Below are 11,929 nucleotides of genomic sequence, written 5' to 3' on the forward strand. Positions count from 1 at the left end.
GGGACACTGGGGGGATGGAGGAGAACGTTCCTCTGCTGCTGCCAGGGTGGGATGCACAGGGGAGCTGTCCTTGCACCAACTGGGGCGTGTCCTGGTGGAAATAAATCTGGAAAGGGGCATTTTGTTACGGAGAGGGGATGATTTCCCAGGGCAGTGGGCTACTGGTGCCCGGGATGGCTACTCCAGGAGGTGGCACAGCCCAGGGTGCCAGGCTGGAGGGACAAAACCACCTCAAACACAGCTCTGGCAGGGTGTGCTCTTCAATAAACACACGTAGCCATTTTTAATTATTCCCACTATTAAAAATGACTTGTTTACTCAGATTTATGCAGCGCTAATAAATATGCCTTGGAAATTACTTAAGTAACCAGGGTTTGCTAATAAAAACACCATATATAAAGCAAGTGCATTGCTTGGTTAATCAATTAATTCCCGTTTAATTACTGGGAATTGCTAGCAGTGACTGGCCATGGCTCCAGTGTGCTCACAGAATGGATCTGCCTGTCCACAGCTGCAGGTGAATGATGTCAGTGCCCTGCCCAGGCCAGGCTGTCCCTGCTGCAGGGGCAGGGGCAGGAGGGTCCCAGCCCCAGACAAACCAGTGCTGGCTGCTCCTGTGCCAGCTCAGGGCTTTAGGGTGGGCAGCCAGGGCAGCCAGGCCAGTCGGAGGCTGGAGGTGCCAAAGCAGCCAGGGGGAGTTTATTTCAGTCTGTCAGAACAAATCATCTGATCCTCTGCATCTCTTAATTTAAAATTTAAAAGAGGTTCAGGCCTGGGTGACCATTTACTGCAGTTTCCAAGACAAACTCCATCCTTCATTTTCTCATTCCTGTGAGCAGGGTGAGACAACAAGCTATGACAGAGGCAAACCTGTTAATTCCAAAATTCTGTTTCCATGACACCAAGAAAGTTTCATTTGGTGATGAAGTGTATTTTATGTTTCTTTTCTACTGGTATTTTAAAAACATCCTGGACTTTCCTGGGATTGTCCTGAGCTCCCTGCCCAAGCCTTCTGTGATCATTACTGCAACAGTGAGAAACAGCCCCCCTTGCTGCAGAGGAGAAGCTGTGCGGGTTCTGTACTGACCTCAGGACTAATTTTCAGACAAAAAAGACTATTTGATTATCTAACCTGACCCCTTGTTAAATATTAAACATGTAATTCAATCAGACCTGCTGCTTTTGAGCTTCTGTTTGGCTAAGGGAGAAGAGTGGTTTATAAACCAGACCTTGTACCCTGGAATGCCTGAGCTCTGCTGCAAGGCTCAGCTCTGCAGCCTTCGGCTTCCAGGTGTTTGTTGCAGCAGGCAGAGAGGGAATGGGCTGGGGAAAGTGGGCAAACCAAGCAAAGAGCATCCTGGCTGGGGAGGAGAGCAGGCAGAGCTGCTGGCACAGGGACAGCGCTCCTGGCATGAGCAGCACCAGCCAGACTCTGCGAGTGTCTCTCTCCTCTTTTCCCTTTTTTCTCCCCCTAATCCTGCCTGTCCTGGTGCATCCACTGGGGCCTCCTGTGAAAGTATGGATTTGTCTGGCTTTTGTGTTTAATCCCAAATCTGTCAAGCCCTGTTAAGTTTGATGGTGCCTGAAAGGTCTGGTGTTGAGCAGAGGTGGTGACCAGAGCCTTTGATGGGCATCAGATGGAATCCTAATCCTACAGTAATGCTGCTCCCTGTGAGGCAGGGAGGCCCAGGGAGTGTGGGAGGAGAGCTGGGAGCAGAGCTGTGCTGGGATGGGTGTGTGGCAGCCCTCGCAGTCCCTGATGGGCCGGGTGCTGCTGCATTTCCCTCCCTCCTGCCATGGAGGGGTGCCCAGCAGGGCATGGGAGGCATCCACCCCTCCCTGCATCCCTCCCACCCGCACAGCAATGCTCATGGTGGATTTTGCCAACACTCTGAATGCCCAGCTCCCCAAATTTCATCACCTCACTGGGATTCAGGGAGCTCTGCCTGGCACAATGTTCCCTGCACGGCATCACCATCCTGAGAGGGAGGGGGGCAGTGGGGCACAGGCAGCTGAGGTGCCTGTCTCACAGGAGTGATGCTCAATCCTTCTTTCTCCTCTCCTTCCACCCCACTGCAGCCCACGGGCCGAGGATGGTGCTTTTCATTAAGGGAATATTACTGGTCATGTAATTGAAATTCAGCTTTAAGCTCGAAACTCCAAAGCAATGAGCCTTGAAGGAAAATGCAAAGCTCACCTTCGCTCCCACCTTGTTGCTGCCTCCCCAGGCAAGGAGCAGCCACGGCCCAGCCCAGCCCAGCCCATGGCTCTGCCTCCAGTGCTGCTCTGCCAGGGCTGCCTGCTGCTTCTGTTTGAATCTCTTCTTGCCCTTTGTCATCACACAGAGCTCCCCTGGAAGTTCATAGGGTTCCTTTGAAGCAGTGGCACTTTCTTTTCCTTTTTCCCCTCAAAATAGCAATAATTACCAGGATCCATCTGCCCCTGCCCTTTCTGACTGTCCCCTCGGTGTCACCGTGGGTGCAGCCAGGCAGTGCCAGGGCTGTGCTTGCTGGCACAACGAGGCAATGGGAATTTGGAGCCTTGCCTCGCTCCCCAGCTGCTGCTGCAATTCCCAAAGATGAGCAGAAATGAAGATGTATCTGCTCCCATCTGCAGATAAACCAGGCGCTTTTGGTAAATTAAAGTAATTCATTGTGCATCTCCAGACAAATACGTGTGTGAGCCTTGTTATTAATCCAGGCTCTGGTTTTCATTTGCTTTTTTCTGCAGCTAATTACCTGTCAGAGAGAGTTCTGTGCTGGTCCATGTGCCCAGTGGCAGTTTGGCCACGGGGAGGGAGGTGCAGGGAGTCCTCGGGCTGCTCTAAGGGCAGTCAGGCACCCGGGGCAGGAAAGGGCAGGGAGGGAAATGCTGGGCTGGAATATTGGAAATTCCCCATCTGTGTTTCCACAAGGCTTCTCCTGAGGGACTCGAGGTGGAAAAGGTGAGGAAATAATGTCCTGACCAGCCAGTGCCTGCCAGGAAGGTGGAGAAGGTTTGGATTTGTGGCAAGAAGCTGCTGACCAGCTGAGGAATCCATCAGCTGCTCTTTGCCAGCATCTTCCCAAGGGCGAGATGTTGAGGTGCAGTGCTTTGGACGAGGTTTCTGCTGGAAAACCTCCTGCTCAGCTGAGCCCTGGCTGCTTCAGGAGTGGCTGCTGCCTTTTCTCTGCCCTCTGTGCTTTATGTGGGGCTGACAAAGGAGTGAGTAGCTGTTGTGAGACACAGGTGGGTATGTGAGAAGTTGTTATAAGCACATTAGCAGAGCGAATTATTTATACATTTATAAGAAATTATCAATCCGTTGGGTCCTAATCATGCAGTTACTCATCAAATGATTTTTTTTCACACATTAACCCTTTTCAACCCACTACAAAAGGATCTTGTGTATAAACTCTGACAAGTGGAAGTAAATGTTTTTCTGGGCATCACTTTGGGCCGTTGGGACAACCACAGTGGGAATATGTGAATCCCCCAGGCACTCAGATGCTGGCAGGTGAGTAACCAGCATCTGGGGGGTGAGAAATCCTCACAGGGCAGGAATTTGCCAGGCCTGGATGTGGCTGGGTCAGCTGGATGGTTCCTTGGCTGCAGGATGGGGCAGCCACCAACACAGTGTGAGTGCCCAGCACGTGAAAGAGCTCCTGCCCTGCCCTGCCCTGCCCTGCCCTGCCCTGCCCTGCTCCCCACTCACACCTGGCTCCAGGCCCAGCTCACTCTGATGGAAACAGCTCTGGAGCCAGACTCCAGGGACCCCGTGATGTTTGTGTTGCTTTCAGCAGAATAATGCAATTTCTCATATTTTATTAACTATAATAACACCAGTCTCTAGTCGTTGCTATATCCCCATCCACATTTTTTTCCAACTTTCCAATTATTTCAGCTCCTTGCACCTTGCTGACAGAAAATACATGGTAGTGCAGTTTCCTTGGGGCACGGTGAGCCTGGCACTGTGTGCACCAGAGGCATGGAGGGGAACGGGTGCTCCCCACTGCCCACAGCCTCCGTGGCACCCCAGCAGCCCTGCCCACCATCCTCTCACACTCCAGCAGAGTCTCTCCATCCCTGCACGTCCCTCACACCCACCTCAGGCCGCATTAGAAATTGCAGAAACTGTTGGGGAGATTTATTCTCCATAAAAAATGTGTGACTGTTATGCCAAGTTGTTGCATTTTTCTGTCTTTGCTTTAATGGGTGCTAAAACTGATTGACTCTCTGGCTTTAGACAACTCCACAGTGTATTTGTTGGGGCAGGATTGATTTTTTTTTTTGCCCCCCACTTTTTTAACAGAGCAGCCACCTGACGACTTCAAGTTACGAACTCTGAGCTAAATTATGAACCTTTTAGTTTTGCATTACAAGGAGTATCTGAAACCTGATTTGCTACATCAAACCACATTAGTTGTGTTATGTTATTTTCTAAAAACACATTTCGGAGAAATAACTCCAATCTGTGTTGCATTTTATAGACCAAAATAATTGAATGGCGGCTGTTTGTAATTTTAGCAATCTCTTAACCTTAATCATATTTAATGGCTTTTCTCTTCAGGCTAACAGGAGGGAAAAAAACATATTTCAGCTCCATCATGGAGCAGCACTACAGTAATGCACTCCCAGCTCCGGCAGGCACTGTAAATTCCTGTTTCTGAATTGTTGGTTCAGGACAATCATTCAGCAGGGAATTACTTTCTCCTCTATGAAATAAATGAGATGTTAAACTAGTTTTCTGTTTCCTGCAGTAGGAGCAGGGCGGTTTGCAGACCTGGGGAAGGCGAAAAGAAGAGCCCGACCCGCAGCTGGTCACGGGGGAAAGGGATCGGGGCAGGAGGGGGACACAGGCAGGGGAATGGATCAGGGATGGATCAGGGATGGATCAGGGATGGGAGCAGGAATGGGTTCGGGAATGGATCGGGAATGGAGCAGGAAAGGATCAGGAATGGATCAGGAATGGGATCGGGAATGGATCAGGAATGGCTCAGGAATAGATCGGGAATGGCTCAGGAATGGCTCAGGGCAGGAACACCACGGGCAGGGATGCTCAGCATCCCCGGGGTGTGGCTGGCACCCAGCCAGGGCTGTCCTGGGGAGGCAGCCAGGGGCTCCAGCCCCTTCTCCCCCTGTTCTGTGCTCTGTTCTGTGCTCTGGGTGTCCCCCCAGCTCCCCTGCCGGCTCTGGCAGTGCTGGCGCCCCTGGGAGAGGCGATGCTGCCAAGAAATCCTCCCGTTCCAAACGGGGATGGCCATTCCCAGTCCTCCCAAGGGATTCATTTTGGGGTTATTTCCATGGTTTTTACACCGGCGACCGAGTCAGAAACGCTTCCGTGGCGCCGCTGATTAAAAATTCCAATTGCTTTGGTAATTGCAGTACGTTCCAGGGAAGAGGCTGGAACTTCCCTAGCAGTGCCTGGTGAGGAATTGGCCGGGTACCTGCTGTGTGCAGGCTGCATCCTGCCCTGTGCTTGCCCCGTGCTTCACTCGTGTTCCCCCGGCTGTTCTGCTGAGAATGATGGTGCCAGGGGGAGGAATAAACAGCCATTCTATCCCAGCACAGGAAAGGAGGTTAATTCCTCCCCACAGGAGCCCTGATCCCTCGGAACTCTCTCCCATTGTACTCATGAAAAATAGGTTGGTGTAATTAGGGACAGCGGCCTGGGCAGCAAAGGAGAGGCTTGGTGGTGATTAACTCCAGAGGTCACCTTCTCTCACCCTGCCAGGAAAGAAAAAATCCCTCTTTTTCCAGCCCCCCCACCAGACATGCTGGAACTATGTGAGTGACGGGGTTTTGTCCATAACAATACCCAGAGTTTTGTGTGAGATGGAAACCTTCAAAGACTGAAAGAAATTCCCCCAAATCTCTGGCTTCTATCGGGTGGAATATTGATGCTGTTTAAACAGGGTCCTTTTAATGCCATTTTTATAGGCGGATTTTTTACAAAATAGTGGTATTTAAAAGGCAGATTCTTCCCTTGTGCCCTCCCTGGTTCTGGGTCCCACCAGAGCAAGCTTCTAAAGAGGTCCTTGATATATCATTTTCAGTAATGGCTCCTGCAGTCAGTCTGCACCACGGACAAGTCTGACACTGATCTGCCCTCTTAAGCTCTGGCTTAAGATGCCTTGCAGGCCAGGGCCGAGGTGCACCTGGGATCTGGGAGGGATGGAGAGCACCCAGAGCAGCTGTGGGACATCCTCCTCTCCTCTCCTCTCCTCTCCTCTCCTCTCCTCTCCTCTCCTCTCCTCTCCTCTCCTCTCCTCTCCTCTCCTCTCCTCTCCTCTCCTCTCCTCTCCTCTCCTCTCCTCTCCTCTCCTCTCCTCTCCTCTCCTCTCCTCTCCTCTCCTCTCCTCTCCTCTCCTCTCCTCTCCTCTCCTCTCCTCTCGAGTGCATCATGCACGGGAGGTTCAGACAGTGACTGATACAAGGCACAGAGAGACTGAGGGGATAAAACCCAAAGTTCCATTTTGCTTTTTCCCCTAAAAGGTTGACAGTTCTGCAGCTGGCTCATGTGTTTGAAAATCTCCAGAGAAGTCGAGTGTAAAGTTCCTCGACCAGGGAGCCCACACCCCTTCGTGCTTGGCAACATCTGAGGCTGGAGGAAAATGATAATTGCCTTTTCATTCTTCTCAGTGGCATCAGGAAACATTAAAATTGAGTTTGGTTGGTCACATGGGAGCATCATCCATCAGCAGAGCCGTGCATGAGAGCACTATGGAGAGTTTCTCCCACTGCAGGCAAAAGGCATTATTAAAGAAACTAATCACTAAAAATATAGTACAAATAATCTACTTGTCTGGTGAGCCTGATGGCTTTATTTTTGTATTCTCCAGCATAATGAGTGCAGCCTGGGCTGCTTGGATCTGCTTCTCCCAGGGCCTGATGGGTTTTAAATGTCTTTGCTAACCACTCCACATCGAGCCCATAAATCTGGGTTTGGGTAACTGAGAGCCAGGCTCCCCAGCTCCCAGTTAGGATGAGGTGTTAATTAAACACACGCTTAGGAAGATGCAGAGATGCAATCCTTCAGCCCTAAAACGTGCTGCTGCCTCTGTTCTGGGTGCCAGGTTCCACTGGTGACCCCCAGGTCGGAGCAAAGCCTGTGACACCATTTCCCACAGGATTCTCCTGCTGGCTGGGGTGGGTGTCCCCAAGGGTGCTGGGGAATGGAGTTATAGCCAACATCACCACCCTGCTTCCCTTTAAAAACCAGAGATACAGCCCTGAATGGAGCACAGCCTGTGTTTTCCCCTGGTAAATTAAATGATGTCTGAAATGTGTTGTGACCTTGACCCTTGGGCTGCGTTTAACCTCAAGCAGCACAAAAATTTGACTTTTTTTTTTCAATCTACATACCAGGCTTTCTTCTTCTCAGCAGACAAAATATGAACTCTGTGTGCTTTGAGCAGTCGTGGTTCACTTGGCCCTCTCCCTGAGCTGCGAGCTGCAGCTAATGCACAGGGATGGGAGTCAGGCACCACTTCCAAACTGTTTTCTTTTAAGCAGCCCCTTACACATTAACCTGCAAAACTGCGTTTTAAGGGAGCCTTGTTCATCACCTCAGAAAAGTCAAATTAACATAATATCTGGAAAAGAACAATGGGGATAGAAACTGTTAGTCATTGTTGATGGAACAGGTAAGTTTCATGGCATGATCTGTTGAATATTCATACCATATTGTTTTTGACATTTAAGAACTCAATTATCAGCTGACTAATCAGTCTTTTACAGGACATTATTTTTGTGATGGAAAACACAGCGCTGGTAAGCCTCGAGGGAAACACTGCTCAGAGAGATCTTGGATCTTGTTTCATTCTGAAGGCAGGGTTTTTCTTTATTAAATGGATTCATTTAGCCCTTCTACCAGCAAGTGACTCGGAGCCCTCTGGCCGGGTGGGCAAATTTTATCCAGTCTTCCCAGCTCGGTGTGACCCTGGGGCTTGGCAGCATCCTTCCCACCAGAGCCAGGGCCGAGGTGCTTGGGGGTATTCAGGGAGGGGAAGGGGAGCAGCCCCTGCCCTGGTCAGGAGCTCCAGCACACCAGGGGTCCCCTCTGCCTGGGAACCTCAAAATTTAATGACTGTCTCTGAAAGCAAGAAAGAGCTGGGAACAGCCTAAGCCTTAGGAAAGATACCCAGATCTTGTCCTTTCCCTTTCTTTCTCTTTTTTTGGAAGGCATTTTGGAAATCTAGTGATAATCTTTGTGTAATTTACCTCTTGCATTGAACAGCTCAGGGACCAGCTTTCCACTTGATAGATTATTTTGACATATTTACTCATAGCTGTGTCTGTCTCAGCAGCATCCCCATAAAAACCTCAAACTTTAAATTAATACGTGGGGACTGGGATTTTTCTTGCCTGCAGTTGAACAGTCTCTTAACACACTCTCCTCTCTCTGGCTTTTAGTTATATTTAGGTCTTGAAGTGTAACTACAAGAAAGCACCGAGCGCATTTGTTTTAGAGCAAAAATGGAGATGTTTTTGTGGAGGGTTTGGTGCTGGGGAGGTGCCCTGGGCATCCTGATGGCCACGGTGTCAGCAGTGCTGCTCCTCTGCCAGCATGGGGGCACCGAGCAGGGCAGGGCACCCAGACAATTCCCCCCAGGTTTATTCTAATCTCTGGATGAAAGCAAGCACATTATTTCACCTCCGTGGGCTGTGGCAGTTATTAATAACCCCATTAGGAGCGGTGCCACTGGGCTGTGCTCAGGCAGCCGTGCTGGAATGATTGCTGGGAAGCAGGAGGGCTCCCCAGCTTCCCCACTTAACAAGATGTTGTGTTGCTGAACATTGTTTTTGTGTTTTGGTAACGAGCTGGCTCGGGGTGCTGTGGGTCAGATCAATAGCAGCACTGGCCCCCTCCATCACCCCTGCAGAGAGGGACAGCACTGAAGGATTTCTTACTCGTTTTTAAAACAACTGCTTTCTTTTACACTCATGTTTATCACACGCTTCACAGGGGGTTTGGGTGTTTTTTCCTTTTGCAGAGAAGCTTTGCTCCCCTGGCTCACAGAGCTCCTGGAGAGGGTGGCTGTGGTGGGGGTGACACTGGGAGCTGTGGTGCCCCTGCTCTGGGGGGCTCTGGGGGGCTCTGGGGGGCTCTGGGGGGCTCTGCGGGGCTCTGGGGGGCTCTGGGCAGCAGGGTCACTGTGCTTTGCTGTACCCACACGGTACATCAGGTGTTCTGGCTGTTCAGGGATGCTCTGAGCTCTGCCAGCCCTGGGGCTGCTCGTGGTGCCCCCAGCTCATGGTTGGGTGTGGGGGCTGCTGCTCGTGGGCTGCTCCTGAGCGTGGACAGAGGTGACACAGCAATGCAGGGCTCAGACAGAGCCAGAAGCAGCTGGGAAACCTCAGCAGCTCCTGCAGGACTTCTTCAGGCCCGCACTGCTGTGCAGTGGGTCACCCTGGGCGAGTTTAGGGCTGCAGCCAGGGTGGAGCAGGGGTTAGTGGCTGCTGGGCAGGGATGTGAGGCACAGCAGCCTCTCATTAGGAGCTTGGCAGGACTTGGCGTTCACTGCTTTTCTTTCAAAGGAAGAAAAAAACAGAGCATTGCATCTTGGGGGTTTTGTTTGGGAGGAGAATAGGAAGAATTGTAATTCTTTCTAAAGCCGGTGTTATATCTGCATCCATGTAGATGTGCACCCGCTCCTTTATCTCACATGGGGATAATGATGCCTGGCTCCACACAACTTGAATAATTCATTGCCATAAACACTCAGTGCCCGGTGTGTGCTGGCCTTCCCTGTGCCCTGGAAACAATCCCAGGAAGACACCAAGGAGTAATTTCATCTCCTGGGTCACTGGCTGGTTTTAGGGTTCAGTTCAGAGGCTGAGAGCTGGTGACACCACAGGGCTGGCAGCAGTGGCTGGGGGCTGGCTCTGCCCCCTCTATTGCCTGGGACTCAGTTTCCCACTTTCTTATCAGCAGTTAATTTTCTGGTGTTTGTGCAGCCACTGAGTGATCTCCAGTGTCCCCAGAAAGCAGGTGCAGGACAGGGAACTGGGACAGGCGCTCCAGCCAGTTGTGCTCTGTGCCACACCACAGGATTTGGGTCTCATGTCACCTCTATCAGATAACTTTTCAAAACAAACCTGCATTTTATTTCCTGTAAGTAGAACACTGCTCAGGTCCAGCTCTCTTTTCTCTTTGCAGAGAAGAAAATTGGCACATTTCCCCCTGCAAATACATTTATTGTGCAGTAAGGGATCAAAACACCATTTAATCCTGAAGATTAAAACCTTATGTTGTCAGGGGATTCCTACGTGGAGCACTTATTTCCTTTACACTTGTTTTCTTTCTTTCCTGATGGATACAGCTGTCTGTTCTCTTGTCACCAGCCAGACCCCTCATAGCTGTGCCAGGGCTATTACTCCATCACGTTGCCACTCTGCAGAAAGCAGGTATTAAGCAAAACAGCATTCTCAGAAGCAGAAACAGCTTTTGTTAGCACAACAATACCTGCAAAACAATTTCCTCCCGCCTGAAGCCTGGCTGCTCCCAGCAGCTGGATGGGAGGGGTGATCTGTGAACTGGTGGTGCCCTGGTGCTGCTCCTGACCCCAGAGTGGTGCCTCTTCCTGAGGTGGGCACAGGGAGCTGGAGGATTTCCATGCCGGGTCCTGGCATAGATGCTCTCCTGCATGTGGATGTTTTCCACACTATGGGCGCTTCAGAGGTCACTTTACTGCTGTCCAGAATCTATCTGAAATCAGTCACAAAGTACAAAGTTTGGCATCCCCTCGTGCCCCTGAGTGTATCTGGGCATAGAATCTGGGCAGGGAAAAAGCCAAGACAGTCAGTAGTACGGGGGGGAAAGGTGGGGTTTGTTGGGGAATATTTTCCTGACTGCAGCAGCAAAGGATGCTGAGCCTCACAGTAAACAAGCCCAGGTTCCTGGGGTGGCAGAACGCCAGACCTGGAGATTCACTGCTCGTTTTTTCAACAACAACAATTAGCTTTTCCAGCTAATGAGGGGTTTCATAAGCAACCATGAATAATAGTGCTTAGGGACTCTTGGCAAAAATCGGCGTTTTGACTCAGCCAGCCACGGTCTCTTTGAGATCCTCACACAGCAGTTTCCTCCCCGGGGCCAGCGGGGTTTGGGTGGGTTTGTTACAGCTCCTCCGAAGGGTCCCTGGAGGAAGCAATGATCCAAATGATCCAGCTCTGCAGGGGCACTCAGGGCTATTGGAATACAATGGTGGCACTGGGACATTGGAGAGACCCTTTGACTGCATCGATGGCAAGGGGAGGACATCAATTCTGTCTCCTTGAATTAATGAACTACAGCCTGAAACTTGCAGCCTGGTTAAAAGCAGTATGGATTTCACCCCCTTGCTGCTCAGAGAGGATTCCTGTGCCCCCTGGGTGCTGCCCCCGGGGCTCCCTGCTCCCCTGTGCCCAGCACAGCCGGGCTCCCTGCATGCTGCTGCCCTCAGGGGAGGCTCAGCAATGTTCCCAGGCCAAGGAAAGGGTCTTCCTGTGAGGGTGCTCCTTGTCCCCATGCCCTGGAGCCCCCCTGGCACGGCAGGCTCTGAGCACATCAAGCACTGGCCACCTTGCCATGGTGAGCAGAGGGGCACTGGCCCAGGGAAGTGTGTAGCCCTGCTCACACAGCTGGACTGAGGGACCAACTTTGCTGAAGTGCTGCCAGTGCCAGCTCTAATCTTCAGCCGCTTCCTAAGTGTGAGGCAGCCTCAGCTTTCCAATTTTAATTTTATTCATACAGCTGCTATTACTCCATCTGGATCACGTCGGATGAATACTAATGGCCCTCTGGATTGTTTTAAGTGCAGATCTGAACCAGATACTTGCCTTCATTTTGTCAGGAGCTGCAGCATCACACTGAGATTTGTGCGGTGTCCTCCTAATGGATCCCTCCTGGTGCCAGCGTCAGAGCCTGGTGTTTGTGTGTGTGAGGGCACAGGAAACCTGCCAGTGC

The sequence above is a fragment of the Sturnus vulgaris genome, chromosome 23, assembly GCF_052056855.1.
Source record: "Sturnus vulgaris isolate bStuVul1 chromosome 23, bStuVul1.hap1, whole genome shotgun sequence".
Lineage (NCBI taxonomy): Eukaryota > Metazoa > Chordata > Aves > Passeriformes > Sturnidae > Sturnus > Sturnus vulgaris.